This window comes from Gymnoscopelus microlampas, assembly GCF_963454915.1.
Source record: "Gymnoscopelus microlampas genome assembly, chromosome: 17".
Lineage (NCBI taxonomy): Eukaryota > Metazoa > Chordata > Actinopteri > Myctophiformes > Myctophidae > Gymnoscopelus > Gymnoscopelus microlampas.
In genome coordinates, this window is record NC_139954.1 from 41,085,896 (window position 1) to 41,105,892 (window position 19,997).

At 43.4% G+C, this 19,997-nt stretch overlaps 1 protein-coding gene across 2 annotated transcripts in view; it reads right to left on the minus strand.

The window, feature by feature from the left end:
• Positions 1–19,997, minus strand: part of LOC311065227 (mast cell protease 4-like) — a 147,359-nt gene that overhangs the window by 116,468 nt on the left and 10,894 nt on the right. The gene's annotated exons all lie outside the window — the stretch shown is intronic.

Consider the following 19,997-nt stretch of genomic DNA (forward strand, 5'->3'; position numbering starts at 1 on the left):
ATTCCCACCGCGGAGAGTAGGCTTTCATCACCCTAAAACCGTCTTTGTTTTGGTGAGCACCGAAAGTGTATTCTTCATTTTTTACTAAACTCGAGACTGCACTAGCGGCGGTATGAAACAAATGCCCGAAGAGTCACATAGCGTTAAAGATAACTCCTAGCGCTATGCACCAGAGCTACCCAAGGCTATGGGGCCCACACAGCACCCCGTATTATCCAGTAGCAATTTGTGTTGGAACATAAATGTAAAAGACAAAAGAGAACGCAGCACGAGACAGCCACCAAATCCCTTTACGACAATCGACAGATTCGACACCGTGGCAATGAAGGACGCTGAAGCAACGCGTCTCTGTCACCCTGCCACAGTAGCGGCTTGTATATACCAGTCATGCAGAGGGTGAAATGGAACGCCATTAATACAAAACACAACCGACCTAGCAGCACAGGTTGCATGGAGACACCATATCACAATAGCGTGACCTTGATTTGCTTTTTGCCTTTTCATTCCCACCACATTCATCACTGTGAGCAGAAGCGCAGGTATAGTGCAGGGCATGAATACGGAAAGAAATTACAAGGGAAAGAGAGGAGGGGAGCATTATAGAGTATATGCACAGCAGCCATATTGGAAAGAAATTGGGCCTCTTCCTTACTTCCTTCACAGGTGTTACCAGTGATACTAATGAAGGCTCTGTTTAATTCTGGTCAAACAGAGTCAGGGTGCTGATATTGTGCATGTTGGCTCACTGGAAACACTCTGCTACACCAGTGGGTCTTAAAGTGTGGTTCAGGGACCCTCATGGTTCCCTTGAGGGAGTTCCAAATGGCCCCTCACGGGTGAGTAACTCTGAGAGTGTCACGGGTCCATTTGGTTCCATTTGTACACTCTCAGAGTTATGACGGTCCTTGAAATGTAAAAGTTTGAGAAGCACTGTGCTAAACTAAATGGAACAAAGCCTTCATTAGAATCATTGGTAACACCTGGAATTAAGGAAGAGGCCCAATTTCCTTCCAATATGGCTACTGTGTGGCGGTGGTGGAAAAAGAACTCTGATTTTTTTCAAGTAAAGATAGCAATACCACAATATAAAAAAATACTTGGGGGACTTGGGGTAAAATAACTAAAGTATTGACATCAAAATATACGGTACTTAGTACCAGTAAAAGTACAAAAAAAAAAAAAAGTAGCAGACTTACAAGCTCACAGACCAGCTATTTTCGAATAGCCAATATATACAATAGCGCTTGAGTTGTTAATGTACATTTTGTATTAATAATCTAAATCTGCAAAGTAACCAATTAACAGTAAAGCTGTCAAATAATTGTAATGGAGTAAAAAACAAAAGCGCAATATCTGCCTCTAAGATGTATAGTGGCGTAGAGGCACATGAAGTATCAAGAAATGGAAATACTAAGTTAAAGTAGTAGTTAAAGTACCTAAAAACTGTTGACATGGCAACCAAAAATGGTAGCTGTGTTAAGTGTGTGTGTGTTGGGGGGGTGGGGGTGGGGGTGGGGGTGTGCGCGTGTGTGTGTGTGTGCATGTGTGCATGTGTTGTACTATGAGAGGACAAAGCATCTAATTGCAAACCTATGACATCTGTGCAGCAACGGTTGGTTTGGTAGCAGCAGCACGTTGCCATGGAGGCCAGAGAAAGTGGTAGATACTTGATGGAGACATTGGGGCAACAGAGCAGGAAACACACTTGACAGCAGATTGATATGCGTCAGCAAAACTACTCAGAGAGAGAGAGAGAGAGAGAGAGAGATAGAGAGTGGATGGACGTACGTACACAGAGAAGCTGGGCTGTCCAAGGCTAGCTCTTCTCAGCTTGACGCTGTAAGCATGATATTCACACTTGTTGTGTTTTTCCGTATATTAATGCCCTACTTGATCATACTACAGCGTCACACAAAAGCATCAAAAATAGCAGATCCACAAGCTCGAAACTTGAGCTTGTAGATCTGCTACTTTTGCATTTTTTTAATCCTGAAAAGTAACAGTTTTGGACATTTTCACCCAACAGAGATGATACACTGCAGGCTATTATTGTCCTCCAGACCGACCGACAGCACATAAACCCAGTGGTGTTAAGTAACTAAGTACACTTACTCAAGTACTGTACTTAAGTACAGTTTTGAGTAGGGATGTTCGATATTATCGGCCGATATTAGCATAAAAATCGATATCGGAAAATATCGGTATCGTTTTTTATTTATTTATTTTTTTTATAATTTACAGTAGTTCTTACTGTATGGTGTGTGTGATATGAAATTTGAGCTTACCCTAATCACAATAATCCCCGCATATATCGGTATCGGTTGATATCGGTATCGGTAATTAAGAGTTTGACAATATCGGTATATCGGTTATCGGTAAAAAAGCCAATATCGGACAACCCTAGTTTTGAGGTATTTTTACTTTACTGGAGTACTTCCAATTTTATGTACTTTTACTTTTGGTTCTTTAATTACATTTTGATACCAATACTTGCGTACTTTTACTTAAGTAAAAAATGTGAGTACTTTTTCCACCACTGGTTTGCAGGTATTATGTGTAAGGGTTGCATTGGTACAGAGATGTGAGTGACCTCACGCTGTACGCTGCAGTGTTCCCCTGCAGTTAATCCTGTCATTTCCGTCTGTGGGGAGGTTCCTTACTCACGCTTAATAACGTATAAGCTGGCTCCTAATCCTCATAATCTAATAAACACTGGTGTTACACTGGTGTAACACCAGGGTCTGTGTGCGCGCGTGTGCGTGTGTGTGGGTGTGGGTGTGGGTGGGTGTGTGTGTGTGTGTGTGTGTGTGGCTAAGTGCTTGTCTGTGGGTGCTTGCTATCCATATACCAGTGTTTACCACCTTGGGTGCCCTGTGTGTGTGTGTGGGGGGGGGGGGGGGGGGGCAGAAACCTCTCATCTCCACACTCTTAGGTTTTTGTGTATTTTCCTAAATTAATGCCCCTACTTCATCATACCACAGCGTCAAACAAAAGCATCAAAAGTAGCAGATCTACAAGCTCAAAACCACCCGATCTGCCGCTGTTGCTATTTTTGGAATTTGAATCCTGGAAAGCAACCGTTTTGGACATATGAGGTTTCCCCCCCGACAGAGACGGGGGGTATACAACATAACGCCCCCAGTCCTACAGGCAGACGGACAAATAAATTGTCTTTGTTGCAGAAGAGTGAAGTACTGTGTGAAAGAAAATGCATTATGTCACGTGCATTATTACATGAAGGGGAAGACAGGAGAGGCAGACTAAAAGTGACTTAACGCTGTCATTCAATCTGTATGCCTCTGAGTGGCTGACACAAGGCGCTGTGGGCTTGTAGCTTATTGTGTGAACTAGACCGTCTATGTTCACCGCATGACACCACCGTACAACAAGTGTAAAAACAGATCTTAAGTGTTTAAGGGCTCAGGTTAGGTTGTGGGTCAGCGACTTTTAATGTTTTAAAGTTTTTTTATGTTTTGTGGGTGATTTGTTTGGGTGAAACTGTTCTGGGGATTTATTTAGTTTTTACAACAAATTACCATCCTAGGTTACAATAACCATTAAAGACGTGGTGAAATGAAAAATGTGTTGTTCACACTTTAACACACTTTTTTTTAACACACTTTTTTTAACACACTCAAAAAATGCTATTTTTAATTACTTCCTGTAAACGCAAAATAGAGAATAAATACATATTATACCCATACTAGGTATCCTCTAAAATGTAGTTACTATGGGCAGGGTTTGGATGACAATATGGCTTTGCAACAGACTTTTTATTGTGTAAGAAGTGGACCCTTTGACTGTCAGAATGAGATGAACAGTCTGGATTGGACTGCGTGTGTGACTGTTACTCTGGGCTGGCTGTCTAGTTCTAGCCTCCCCCCCCCCCCCACACACATACACACCATTCAGCCACCCACACACCCCCACACACCTACACATAAGCAAACTAAGTGGGTGCCGGGAACTCGGCTGGCATCAGCTTAGGAAAGCAGACATCTTTTTGTGCGGGAGAGGGGAGGGGGAGACAGGAGGAGAACTCACGATCTGTCTGCTAATGAGACACGCGAGACCCGGGCCAACGTACAAGCTGCAGACACCCACACTGAAGTACCACAGCCCACCCACCCACCATGACCACCACCCATTTTGTCCTTGCAAAACGAACAGAAGCGTAGTTTCACGGACGCCAGGTGACGTTGTCACTGAAATAACGTGTGGGTGCAGGCGGACGGACCCACACACACGAAGCATGACAATAGTCACCGGGAGGCAGATGAAAGAAAGAAAACTGCACCCACCTGAATGAAAGAAAAGTGAGAGTGAGGGATGATGGTAAAGGTGAATATATGAGAGAAAGAGAGAGAGAGAGAGAGAGGAGGGGGGAAAAGGGAGGCAGTAAGAGAATTAGAGAGGGTTATAATTGGAGAAAGAGAGAGGGGGAGAGAGAGATGAGGTAGGGGGGGGTAAAGAAGGAAGGAAGAGAGGAAGAGAGGTAGGGGGGATAAAGAAGAGAGGAAGAGGGAGAGAGAGAGAGAGAGAGAGAGAGACAGCGACACAGAGAGACAGAGCGACAGAGAGAGAGAGAGAGCGAGCGCGAGAGAGAGAGAGTTGCAGCCTGCGATGTGAGACTATAATAACAGTGAGTCATGTTAGTCTCCTTATGTTCCTCCAGGCTGAGCCCACACACTTATACACCTCCACAACAACACCACCAGCTTCATTCTAACTGCAACACATCTAGAACCTGATACTATGTTCATAACTCCAACACACCTCTAGAACCTGATACTATGTTCATAACTCCAACACACATCTAGAACCTGATACTATGTTCTAACTGCAACACACATCCAGAATCTGATGTTCTAACTGCAACACACCTCTAGAACCTGATGCTATGTTCAGAACTCCAGCACACATCTAGAACTTAATACTATGTTCAGAACTCCAGCACACATCTAGAACCTGATATTAACCACTTAAACCCCATATGGTTGAGCGGAGTCCCTCGGGGCTCTATGCCAGTTTTTTTTCTGTTCTTGTGGGGTAAAGTAGCCGAAAAAATTGCTCTGCGACATGTTGTGAGCTTGTCGATTGTACAGGTCCCACAGTGTTTGTCTACTGTAGGACCTGATAGTATGTTCATAACTCCAACACATATCTAGGATATGATAATATGTTCATGTTCTACAATTCTCTCTCTCTCTCTCTCTTTATTATCGCAGTCTGTCTCTATTAGAGAGCGACTTGTGTGAGTCCAATGTAGATCCTATGAACTCCCAGCTGTCAAGAAGACATATAGACTCAGAGCACTGGGGCAGAGTCTTCAGCCTGACTGATCACTCTCACACACACACACACACACACACACACACACACACACACACACACACACACAGGTCAGATGCTGTACTTCCCACTCCCAGAGCACTCCTAGGGGCTCAGTGAGGACCACGGGGGAACCATCCATAACAACAACATAACAACCAGGGTGAATGTTCTCTATTCAATGACGACCAATGGTGTTTTGTTACCGTTCAATCAGAACCCATTCTTTGCATCGCAACACGTTGTGAGCTTGTAGAATAGATTTCAAGATACTGATCACCATCTACAAGGCCCTCAACAACCAGGCTCCCCGCTACCTCTCTGAACTCCTCCAACCCCCTCCTATAGAGCGTGCCAACGCGTCGTCACCACGGGGGGGCGTTGGCATTGGGCGTGGCATTGGGCAATGTTAAGTCAACCTGGTTTTTACCCCTCAAAGATGTCCGCCACTACCCAAAGACACTTGTTGACGCCCCTTTCAGGAATTTTGGCACGCTCTATAGGGCTGTCACGATTACAAATTTAAGTTGACGATTATTTATCACTCAAATAATTGCGATTAACGATTAAATTGTGTTTCTGTCGTAGAAAATGAATGGAACATTATGAATAAAAAATACATTTCTGTTTGGCTTTTATCTTTCGTAAACAAAAGTTGCACAAGGCAGATATGACAAATAACACATATTCAATTACTTTATACTTAAAAATAAACATTGATAGTGGAAATAGCGTATCTATAAGCTCAAAACGTGTCGCATCGTGATGCGTTTTGAGCTTATAGACCTGCTATTTCCACTATTTTTGGAAAATATGACATTTTTTAACATGGAATTGATTATGACGATTATGCAAAAATAATTGCGATTATACGATTATGTAATAATTGTGACCGGCCTACCCCCTCCAACTCCCTCAGGTCTGGTGATGCCAACCTCCTGGACATCCCCTAGACAAAGACACCAACCTGGGGTGACAGGGCCTTCGAAGTGGCCCTGTGGAACTCACTCCCAGCTCACATCAAAGATGCCCCCCACCCTTAAAAATACACTCAAAACCCACCAGCTTTTCAGACTTGCATTCCCCACCTAATTCTAATCCCCCTTTTCTACCTTCATCTCTATAGTTTGTTTGAAAATAATTGAATATTTTTCAACAGATTAATTGTATACAGATGAAACGATTCTGACAATAATAATGCAAAAATATTGCGAATATCTCAAATCATTCTGATCAGGCCTAGCTTGGCTACACATGTACACATGAGTTCACTGATCTGAGCTCACTTTTTGTTGGCACTAACAGAGGAGCTTTGTGTACGCTACATGCCCCCAGGGGTCCTTGAGGGGGTTCCAGGGGGTCCCCAGCAACCCCTTTATCCATATTTTATACGTTGGCTATTCAAAAACAGAACAGCAGATGTACAAGCTCACAGTGTGTCACTTCGTGCCACGCTGCGAGCTTGTACATGTAACATCTGCCATTTTTTTTACATTTTCGAAAAAATCTTGAAAGTGTTTCGAAAAAAGTAAGATTTTTTTAAGAATTCAGCATTTTTTTAACACAAATCTTCTCTTCTGGGGGGCCCTCGCACAAAACATTTTCAGATGGGGGTCCGCGGCCAAATATATATCAATTTAGGGGTCCTAAGTTAAGTTAAAAGGCTTGAGGACCACTGGTGTAATGTATATTTTAATGTATCGTGCCTTTTACCGTTTTTAAATCATGGGTTTTCGACTATTGTTTGGATCCAATGTTTAATACAATTGTGTCGAAGTAACTAACTAACTTCACTCCTATCAACACACGCACGCCCGCATATTTCCGATTCCAATCTCTTAACAGTGTCATAAAATTTGCTTCAAGCTGACTGTAAAAGTCTCCCATGCTGTTCATTGACGAGGATATATTAAATTGTCATTCCATCCGGTAGTGTTTGATTTAACCATCTGTTATTTATAGCAACAACTGGTCCAGATATGCCATTCGCTCTGTCCTCTGCTACCACTACAAGCCTAAGCCCCAGACCAGGACACTGACCAGCCAGCCTTTTGTCACTATAAATGGCCTTTCCACTACGGTTTTGAGAGCACTGCGGTTCGGTGCAGTGGCGAACCGGTTCTGCTGGTGTTTCCACCTCAGCCCGTTTGTCAGTGAAAAAAGGTATTCAATGAACAATTTTCGTCATAGTTTTAGTTGACGAAATTAACACACAGTTCAATGATTGGGTAAACAAGACGCGGAAATGTTGTGGCGTTTACATCACAACTTCCTCGGAGTCCGTCTGCCCGTGGGATCATACGCAACCTCAAACCAGGTTATGGCAGGTCCAGGGCATTGATTGATTCAATATCTTATTAGAAATAAATGCAGAACAGCACGAGTACAGTCAAATACTTTGTCTAAAACACTGGCATCACAAGAGCAGGACACAAGCAGCAGTAAAGAACTGGACTGGAGCAACTCAGACAAATGTAAGCCTTTTAAAGTCAGCCAGGACACCCATGACCCAGGGCCCATTCAAATTGCATTATAAAACAAAATGTGAGACACCAGAGGGTTAAAGGTACAAGTAAAAGGAATGACAACGTTTCAATATCAGTGGTACATCTTCATCAGGTCATGAACTGATGAACGTAACACTGAAATCGAAACCAAGAGGTTAACATGGACAGTACGTCCAGAGAACACAAGTGGACTTCAATGCGGTCTGAAGGAGAGAAATAACGTACAGTGTACAAACTGGGGATTAACGACATGTTTGGGATTATTATGACATATGCAGTTTGGCAGCCATGACGACAACAAGACACTTACACAAATGTGATACATATCTGAACTAATAGGCTTAAAAACCTCAACCACTGAGACCAGAGAGGGGATAATGTCTTCTAAATGCTAACAGTTTTCTGAAAAACATATTTTGCTATATCAGTGGTACTTTTTCATGTCAAGGACCCCCAAAATTATATGCATTTGGCTGTGGACCCCCATCTCGAAAAATATTTTGTTTCAGAGATCCCCAGAAGCAAAGATTTGAGTTAAATGGTTTGTAAAAAAATATTTTATTCTAAGTATATAATATTATTTACTTTGAATATTATATTTTTTTTTAATCGAGATTTTTCATAAATAGCAGATCTACAAGCTCGTAAGCACTATTTTTGAATAGCCAACACTAATATCTAAAATGACACAGATATGCTTTCCCGGTTTTAATGGGTTAAGGTTGCAATACATAGTCCACAGAAGCTGAGCTACCTTATTTCTAAAAGCACCACAATGCACAGAGTGGCTGAGCCCTATGAAAAGTAGAGGATTTGGCATTTTGGGTATAACGCTGGTGAATTAACTAGAGCAGGGGTCGTTTTGCAGATTCAACTTTTTCAGAGATTTCATAGATCGTAGGATTCATGCTAATGTGTATTTTCAGATACACATTAATAAACCCTCAATATTTAGTCAACTTGACCATCGGCTCTGTACTTGGTCTGCTCTTTTTTCCCCTCACCAAATCTCCGGAAATAGCCCATCTACAAGCTCACACGCGAGGCGTTGTGAGCTTGTAGATCGGCTATTTTCGGCTAATGTTCCCCAAAGATTTGGCGGACCCCCTGTAGTAACTCTGACCGGACCCCCAGTTGAAGACCCCTGAACTAGAGATAGAGAGAGAGAGGAGTTGCCTGCTGTGTTGCTCCGGTTGCTACTGCGACAGCTCCTGCAGTAGTACTTTACCCCCCACCCTCCCTCCCTCTCCCTCTCCCTCTCTCACACACACACACACACACTCTCCCTCTCTCTCTCTCTGGTACAGTTTTAGGACGCGAGCGAGCGAGCGAGCACACGTTGACACACACACTGCGTATTACGTCAGGTTTTGGCTGAAGAAAGCAAGCAGTGCAGAGTCTGTTGGCATCATGCACGTGGAAGAGTGCATGCAGATGCTGCTCGTGTCTCCCTCTCCTCTGTGTGTGTGTGTGTGTGTGTGTGTGTGTGTGTGTGTGTGTGTGTGTGTGTGTGTGTGTGTGTGTGTGTGTGTGTGTGTGTGTGTGTGTGTCAGGGATTATAGGCTAGCTCTGTTTCACTGCCACATACACACAACACAGCTTATGTAAAGGTGACCCATGTCACCCAGCAGCACTGCATTACAGTAGCTACATGATGTGTGAACCTGACTGTCCCTGCTATACCATTACTGCTGCTAGGCCAGTAGTTCTCAAAGTGGGGTCCGGGGACCCTCAGGGGAACTTGAAGGGGCTCCAGGGGGTCCCCGGACGTATTTTTTAGATAGTTAGGGGAAGCAACCAAATGGACCCTTAAAAGGTCTGTAACTCTCTGTGAGTTATGGGGGTCCGTGCCGTAGCCTATTGCAGTGGTTCCCAAACTGGGAGTCGGGACCCCCAGTTTGGGCCCACAAATTATTTTGTGGGGTACCCAGATGTTTAGCTTAATGTGCAATATTGTTTTCTCACTCAACAGTAAACAAAACAACATACAAGTAAGAGTCTATGCAGGGTATATGCACATTTCTAAAGTTACAATTTAAGGACTTTTAGATCCGTTTTAATGGCTAATGGATCAAATTGTCAAATATGATATAAGTAAGAGGCAAAAATTGTTCAAATAGCAATTTTCACAATATGTATCTGTGGAACCGAGTTAAACTAAATGTATATGCTTACAATTCCAAGTGCCTGTCAGGGTGGGGGGTCCCCAGTTCAAATATGATTTTTTTTTTTGGGGGGGGGGGGGGGGGGGGGGGTCGCAGCACTGAAAAGTTTGGAACCCATTGGCCTAATGTATAGCAAAGCGGTCCTTGAAAAGGAAGTCCTTGAAATTAATTTGAGAACCTCTGTGCTAGGCTATAGCCACTAGCCAGTCATGCCAACTGCCTGGATTGGACACCCTTAGAGCCAAGTTGGCCATTGGGGATCATTTTATTAATGAAGTGAATGCTGCCTTTGAGGTGCACTGGACTGGACCTGTGTGTGCTACACAGGCTCCTGCAACTGCTTTGGCTTGAGATTCAAAATCCTGGCACTGGACTAGACTGGAGAACACAGCAATGTCCGGACCGGAGTGTTAAATTAACACTCTGGCGTTTTGCTGCATAGAAGGTTGAAATGCTTGAGTAAAGTAAAATGACCTCACTGGAGTAAATGTACTTAGTTACTTTACACGGCTCCACCAGGCACTGACCCTTCTCATTTTCAGCACTCTCTCTCTCTCTCTCTCTCTCTCTCTCTCTACTGTAGTTTCTCTTAACATCTTCCTTCATTCATTCATTCACAAAATCCTCTCTGTCCCTCTCTGGCTGGCACATTTTACGCTCTGCTGACTTTAAATATTAAGCAGTAGGAAGAAAAGAACGCCATTGTGTGTCCACTGTCCAGTGAACACATTGACTGCCAGAGTTTTTTCAGAACAGTCTGTAGCCTCTGCCAGGGTTTTGCCATGATTTTGGTACCTGTTCGCGTAGCCACAGATTTTTTTCCTCCAGTATGATTGATCCCCAGATGGTTTCTAATCACAGATGAGATTCAGGTGTGGTTTCACAAATGTCAACGAGGTCATTTTGACCTCGTTGACATGTGTTGTTTGATGTTTCAATATAGCTCAAAACCAGTAGTTTTAAACCAAAAAACAAAGTGAATTGTTTGTCCGTTTGAATTTTAACATTGAAGTGAATGGAGCAGCAAATCTTCGAACATTTTTAGCTCCTAATCTGTTCGTAATTCGACAAGGGTTGAAATTATAAAAAAAAGACGTATATATACGTCTTTGGCGGACAACAGCTGATTATTAAAATCAGCAGCTAATGTGTTAAGAAGCTCACCTCTGGAACGGTGCGTATACCACACCACTGCTCGCCTCCTAACATAACCTAACCTGTCCTGTGCTGTCCTGGACAAAGTACTCAACCCCATTCTCAAACTTTTTCACATCAAGGACCTGCAAATTGATATTATATTTTTTCGCGGACCCCCATCTCAAAATACTTTGTGCCAGGGACCCCCAGAAGAGAACATTTGTCTTTTAGAATAAAAGAAAATTCTAAATGATTAATTCAACATGTTTCTAAATGTTTCACTTTGTGTCGAGCTATGAGCTTGTAGATCGGCTATTTTTGAACAGCCAAAGTATAAAATATGGTTAAAGTGGTTAAGATAACTATTCTTTTGGTAAAGTCACTGCCCACCACCACGGAGGTTGTGGGTTCGAATCCACCGTGGTGCACCCAGTTTTGTAGAGCGTCTACACAAACACATTTTAGCCCTTGTTCAGGGGAGGGAAGCCGGTGGGGGCTCCTCCCTGGCAGGTGAGTCAGTAGGATACGACAGCAGTGACAACACAGAAATGTGTGTGGGGAGGAATCAATTGGCATAACGACTAAATTAGGGAGAAAAGGGGGGTAAAAAAAATAATTGACTTCCCAAAGTGTCCCCAGACCCCACTTTGTGAACCACTGGTCTATGGCCCTGTTCAGACTGGCCAAATCCCAAATCCAGCCCAAATCTGATTTCCTATCCAGAGGGAGAGTAATATAGGCTACTCAATGAGCCTACTGTGCATTTATCTTCATTGCATGGCTTATCTGCAGCAATGGTGGAAGAAGTACTCACATTTTGTATGTATCAATACTGCAATGTAGATGCACTCTGTTACAAGTAGAAGCCCCGTATTCAAAATGTACTTGAGTAAAAGTACAAAAGTATTGGTATCAAAATGTACTTAGAGTACCAAAAGTAGAAAGTACTCATTATGCAGAATGGCCCATTTCACACGTTTTCAAATGTATAAAATGTATACAAATCTTTTGAAAAAATCAGATCTACAAGCCGCATTGTGAGCTTGTATATCGGCTATTTTCAAATGGCCGATCTACAAGCTCACAATGCCGCATTGTGAGCTTGTAGATCGTCTATTTTCAAATGGCCGAAATGTATATAGGGCTGATCGGCTGAAGTGATTAATGTATGTTTTATAATAATAATCAAAATCTACAAAGTAATTTGTAACTAAAGTTCTCAAACAATTGTAGTGGAGTAAAAGTATAATATTTCCCTCTGAGATGTAGTGGAGTAGTGAAGTAAAAGTACTGAAAATAGAAAATACTCCAGTAAAGTAAGAATGCCTCAAAAGTGTACTCAAGTACAGTACTTGAGTAAATGTACTTAGTTACTTTACACCACCGATCTGCAGCCCACAATCTTTAGTTCTTGGAATAACATACGCATTATCCCTTTTACAGCGCTTTACTGTTATGTTTGGTAAACATAAAATGAAGAGTGGCAGCCTACCAGAGTGGCCAGGAGGCTATGCTTTGGCTTGGAGATGCTTCTTCAAATGGAACCTGACAGGTTGTCACCCAGGCATAAACTTGCATTTGATTTTCTTACTCCTTTCACCAACAAATACAAAATAATGTGAATATACTTCCACGACATAAAGGCTGACCTCCTCTGCCTTCTCTGAGTCTCTGCCATGTCGTTACGCTGAATGAGCTGCACATTGTGCAAAGTACTTGTCAAGTACGAAATAAACAGAAACAGCTCAAATGGTAACCGCCTTCCATTCCGACATCCCACTACTCCGACTACGTGGCTTCCGCGTGCGGTTAGGGTTAGGTATAGGGTTAGTAACCGTCGGAAAGGCGACATGTCGGAAAGCCGACATGTAACCAGCTCAAATGCGTCGGATGGAAATAACAGATCTACAAGCTCATAATGTGTTGCGATGAGTCACTTTGTGAGCTTGTAGATCGGCCGTCTCCGCAATTTGCAAGTATACATTCATTAAACATATACATTTATTAAATATGGCCTGTTTTTGCCATAATGCATTATTATTATTTTTATTTTGTATTGTTTACAAAGCCAAAAAGAAAAAACTGAAATGTCATTTCATATTTTCCCATGTTCAATGGGAAACCACAATTAAAATCGCAATTATTTGAAAGACAATTAATCGTGAGGTAAAATGTCATGATCGTGACAGCCCTACAGTAGCTATGTGTTGCAAAACGAACACTTAATGTGAATTCAGAAGGTCAGTCTGTCCTCTCAGCTCGCTGGGACAGCAGAGCCATCAGGCTGCTCCCCTCGCCACCAGAGCCATCAGGCTGCTCCCCTCGCCTGGCAGAGAACAGCCAGGTCATTGTGTTGACAGCCCTGTTGCAGAGGCCAGCAGCCCTGCACGTCAGGGGTCCCGTTCCCCTCAAAGTTCCCTCCAAATCATGCACACGCACACACCCACACACACACAACCACAGACAGTCACAGTAACCTCTCAGTATGTGTAAATGATCGAATTTAACAAAGCAATTTTCATCGTCGTGCAGCATCCAGAGTTGACAGTATTCAAAAACTAAGCTAACTCAGGGTGGAGTGGTAACGTCTTAACCCATTGAGACCTGAAGCCGATTCTAGTACTCTCCAAAATCCGAACAGTTTTCTGAAAAACGTATGTTTCTATATCAGTGGTGCTCAATCTTTTTCATGTCAAGGACCCCCAAAATGATACGTATTTGGCCGCTGACCCCCATCAAAATATTTTGTTCCAGAGACCCCCAGAAGCAAGGATTTGAGTTAAAAATGTTCGCTTTAAAAATATATATATTCAAAGATTTGCACACATTTTCACGATTTTTCAAAAATAGCAGATCTACAAGCTCGTAGCGTGGCACTCGGTGCCGCGCTATGAGCTTGTATATCTGCTATTTTTGAATAGCCCAAAGTGTAAAATAATGCCTTTTAGCTCAAATCTAAAAATGACACAGTTCCAGGTCTTTTAATGGAGTAGATACCACTCCCCCTTCCCCTTCTCTGCAACCATCTAACCTGGAAACCCCTGTTGGCTATAAGGACTGATTCCTGCAGGAACCATACTCCCTCCCACATCTTCTGTAACCATCTACTGTGTTGAAGATTACACGTGACGAAACACAAATGTCAGCAAGCAGAAAGTCAGCAGGCAAAGTGACATCTGAAGAATGTTCAGGATCTCTCAAACGCCACCATAAACAGCTACAGGAAGACAGTAGGTCCTCCTCAGTAATACCTATAAAACAGTGGTTCTGTTTTTCCATTTCAGGGACCATTTCAGGGATTTCTGTCAGGACAACTCATCAATGGATAAAGACAACTCATGGAGGATAAGATATTATTATTGAATATAAAATAAGCATTATATTTATTATGGTTTGGCAATGAATTGGATCTGCTTTTAGGTACTCTGATAAAGCGCATCTCCCAACCATATCGACTCCATATCTCCCAACCATATCGAGCAGCAGCATTAGCATGAGCAGCAGCAAAAGCAAGCCGGGGTGAGTTGTGCAAACTTCCAGTTTAAATAGAGCCGTTTGAGAATGAAATGAGCGTGTGATTGAACTTGTCCTGTGCCAAGTGCAACGCTCATAAGCCATAACTCTGAGAGAGTGAACAAATGGAACCAAATGGACCCGTACGGGTCCATCTATACACTCTCAGAGATACAGACATGTAAGGGTCCATAAGAACCCTGAAACCCACTTTGAGAACCACTGCTCTAAAATATCTTCCTGTAACATATCCCCTCTCTCTCTCTCCTTCTTTGTTTCTATATTAACCTTGGATCTTTTTGGTCAAACTTTGATTCCTTTGTTTCCTAGCTCAGTAAGTTTCCTTTCCTCAGAGTGTTTCAGGGAGCAGAAAGTGAGCAGAGGTGAGAGCAGAGCAGCGATGGAAGCCAATAAGGAGCAGTGGATAGAAGGAGACGTTTGAAATTCAAGGCCAGTCCTCTGGTTACATGAGCGCTGCTGCAGTGAGCCAGACTCCTCCGCTACGATGCAGAGGAGCTGTACAAGCCGCCTGCATGAGCCGTCCATCATTTACTCCAGGGGTCTTCAACGTTTTTCAGGCCAAGGACCCCTATAGTTGAAAGAGAGATGATGCAGGGACACCCCACTATATACAGTATGAAATTATGTTGCAGATTAAACCTTTTTGTTGATTTCATAGACAGCTTCATAAGACTCCTTTGACAGCAACTATCATCAGTGTTGTTCATATTTTCAGACATTTAACCTTAAAGCCTCAATACTAAAATTGACCATTGGCTCTGTACTTGGTCTGCTCTTTTTCCCTCAACACCAAACCTCTTTGCCGAAAATAGACGATCTACAAGCTCACAACGCCTTGCAGCACGAGGCGTTGTGAGCTTGTAGATCTGCTATTTTCGGCTAACGTTCTCCTCAGAATAGGGATGCTATAGGGTTCAAATGATTAAAGTAAAAAAATATGATCATATCACACAAAGATTTGGCGGACCCCCTGTAGTAACTCTGAGGACCCCCTAGGAGTCCCGGACCCCCTGTTGAAGACCCCTGATTTACTCACAATGGTTCTTAAAGTGGGGTCCGGGGATCCCCAGGGGTCCTTGAGGGGGTTCCAGGGGGTCCCAAGCAAAATCTGATAATCATCAAAATTGAGAACCAGAGTGCTCTCTCTCTCTCATATCCACAGCCTCATCAGGAATGCACGAGACATCTACTGTATGGATGGATGGACGCCCACCGCAGGTGAGTGGGGGCACGACACACAAAAGAAATCAATACCATGCACTTCATGTAAATGAGACTCAATCCGAACGAGAGCTCTCCGTTCAATATCTATTCTTCAGCAGAGAGATAGACCTCTAAGGCTCTATATATACTGTCAGAGACTCCTGGATGTCTTCCGATACATCGCTGGTTCTCAACGTCGAGTCCGAGGACCCCCCCAGAGGTCCAAACGGACCCTTACCATGCCATCTTGGGCGAAAATACAGAACTTGGCAAAACGTTTGTTTTAACAAATTGAGACCTGAGACCTGAAGCCGATTCTACATGTCTCCTAAATCTCAACAGTTTTCTGAAAAACGTATGTTTCTATATCAGTGGTGCTCAATATTTTTCATGTCAAGGACCCCCAAATTTAAATGTATTGTGCCACGGACCCCCATCAAAATATTTTGTTCCAGGGACCCCCAGATGCAAAGATTTGAGTTAAAAATGTTCGCTTTAAACATATATATATATATATATATATCAAAAGATTTGCACACATTTTCACGATTTCTCAAAAATAGCAGATGTACAAGCTCGTAGCGCGGCACTCGGTGCCGCGCTATGAGCTTGTATATCTGCTATTTTTGAATAGCCCAAAGTGTAAAATAATGCTTTTTAGCTCAAATCTAAAAATGACACAGTTCCAGGTCTTAATGGGTTAATAACAGAGTTTGAGTTTTGTTCCTTCAGTCATTGCTGCACTAAACAAACTGCCTCGCTGATATGGTGGTTCTGTGTATACTGGGGACTTTATGTTTTGTCTTATGTTATGTTGTTGTTGTGCTATGTTGTTTTGTGACTGAGATATTGCATTTTTGAATGTAATTTACCTACGTACAGACTACAAATACAGTATGTGTTTAGTCTCTGAATGGATACAATTGGTATCCCAACCTGAAAATGTAGCTGTTTTCTGTGTAATAGAGAGCTGTAGAGACCCCTGTTACTGAACAAACACTCTATAGCAATGATTACTATCAGAATAGAGCTCCAGGGTGGGGGGTGGGGGGTAGTTATCAGTGAGAACCTGTCATAAAACAGGTTTATCAAGCTGTGGGCTATAGCACACAGGAGCACACTGAGAATGCATTGAAATGGCTGGCAAGGAGGGGATGACATTAACATTGAAGTCAATGAGACCACCTGGGTGCAAATCAAGTTTTGCACCCAGGTGCATGATTGTGACATTCGGTAGGTGGTTTGAAGACAGAAGACACCACTTTTGGTGTAACACCATACAATGGCCAGTCACAGCTTTTAGAGTTACATGGTAGGGTAAACATTTTCTCTTTCTTTCTCCCATTGGACAAAATGGACGAGCAGTCACTGATCTCTTGTCAATGTGCTATTTTCCTGCAAAAGCTTCCCCCACAATAGGAATGCTGGGGTTTAAGTGGTTTAAAATAAACAACAAAAATGCATTCTTCCGAGATGTTCAGGGTGGGACCTGATTCAGAAAAAAAGGTGTTATGCAATCCACATCACAACATTCCACCGTCTCCCCATCCATCCATCCAGTATGGCCTTTTCCTCTGTTCTCAAAGAACGCCTGAAGGGTAACGACGCCGTCGCCATGGTAACACACTGGTAATCATTTAGATCACCCATCACAGGCTACGATTTCTCTGATCGACTAGAGACGAGCTGGGTGAGTGACTCAGCAGCACCTGTTATCTTCCTGTTATCCCTACTACCCCGCCCCCTCCTCCTCCTCCTCTCTCCCCCTCCCTCGCTCTCTCTCTCTCCACCCTCGCTCTCTCCACCCACCCACCCCCCCCCCTCTCTCTCTCTCTCTCTCTCTCTCTCTCTCTCTCTCTCTCTCTCTTCATTTTACCCCTTCTACCCCGCCCTCTCTCTGTCTCTCCCTCCCTATCTCTGTCTCACCCTCTCTTTTTTCTCTCTATCCTCCCCCCTCTCTCTCTCTCCCCATGTTATTGTGCAGAGACATGCCATTTTGGCACAGAAGCATGCCTTTGCTTCACAATCACATTCCATTGCTAATCAATAGCTACCTAATACCTATACACAAAGGCATGCAGACCAGGCCATGATGCCACACACACACACACACACACACACACACACACACACACACACACACACACACACACACACACACACACACACACACACACACAGACACACACACACACACACACACACACACACACACACACACACACAGTGACATCACGACAACCTACTGGAAGGAGTCAACAGGGTTAAAAGAGAAAAGTGTCGCAATGTGGTGACAAGCAGCAGCATAATGCCAGGACACAGGCTGCATAGCTTTCTGTCCGGTGACATTTATTTCAACAACACCTTGTAAAGCTGGACCTCAAAGACAAGTCACCGCAGCGAGGCAAGTTTCCCCGCAGCGACCACAATACGTGGAACATCATCATCATGCTGCATTAGTGGGATTTATTACCCCTCCAAAAATGTCATATAAATCACCAAATTCCTAAATCAATTGGATTGATAGAACATTGAACTATACGCAAATCAATAGCTCTAACCATGATATCTGTTTCCTTTCCTGTTGCTCGAGGCTTTTTGCCATTCATTCACTCATCTCTCCACAGCGGGACATTGTAACGGATCCCAACATCTTCCAAATAGGTTATGCCTGGTTTTAGTTGCGCGCAGGTGTCCTACACTGACAATCTGCTATTTTCGGTGTGCCGCAAATAAGTATCCTATAAATACCAACCAAGCCACCAGCAACAAAAACAATGCGTCCTTTCTCCATCGATGGAGAGGGGAAGGAGGAGAGAAGAGGAGAGGAGAGCAGAGGAGTTTGAGAGAAGAGGAGAGGATTATGAGAGAGGAAAAGAAGAGAGGAGAGGAGAGGAGGAGACAAGACGGAGAAGAGAAGAGGAGAGAGGAAAAGAAGAGGAGAGGAGCAGCTCATCATTTCAGCTCTGCTTATGCATGCTGATGAGTAGATTTTTATGTTTCAAGGTGTGGGGAAAACTCCCCATGACATGACAGTGTATGTCATCTGTCCATAAACGTTCACATTGAACGGCTGTACTTAGCGTCACTTTGTCAGAGAAAATAAAGAGACGATTTTTACCTTTTCCGTTGAGAGTAGTGGCTGGTTCCTGGAGCTCTGTAGCGGAGCGCAGTGTGTCAGAACCCTCAGCACCACTACCGTAATGCTCTGTAGCGGAGCGCAGTGTGTCAGAACCCTCAGCACCACCACCGTAATGTTCTGTAGCGGAGCGCAGTGTGTCTCAGAACCATCAGCACCACCACCGTAATGCTCTGTAGCGGAGCGCAGTGTGTCACAGAGGAGATGGAGAACCCTCATCACTACCACCACCACTACCGTAACGCTTAGAGCACAAGCACCTCTCAAGTCAAGACATTACGGTAACCATAATGGCCTACACTGCAGTCCACGCTTTGGTCGTTTTGTGGAGCCAGTCACGATTTTCTGTTCAATTGAACTAACACATATTGATAATAGGCTCTGTGCACAGCAGCCATAGTATCACTTCCTTCACAGGTGTTACCATGATACTAATGAAGGCTCTGTTCCATTTAGTGTTCTCATACTTTTCAATAGGCTCTATGCACAGCAGCCATATTGGGAATGAATTGGGCCCCTTCCTTACTTCCTTCACAGGTGTTACCAATGATACTAATTAAGGCACTGTTCCATTTAGTGTGGCATAGTGGTTGTCTTATTTTCAAGGACCCCCATAACTCTGAGAGTGGGGTCCATTTGGTTCCATTTGTACACTCAAAGTTATACACCCACCATAAGGGGCCATTTGGGAACCAAAATGGAGTGTTTCTAGTGAGCCAACATGCAGATATCAGCACCCTTACCAGAATGGAACAGAGCCTTCATTAGTATCATTGGTAACACCTGTGAAGGAAGTAAGAAGAGGCCCAATTTCTTTCCAAAATGGCTGCTATAGACCCTATTGATACTTTTACTTAAGTAAAACATTTGAGTACTTTTTCCACCACTGGTTGTTTGTCTGTAAACTTCAGGGACTAAACTGCCGTGGCTACAGTGTGGCCAGCGCCGTGAAATAAGAAATGTCTTGTTGTGAATGAATAC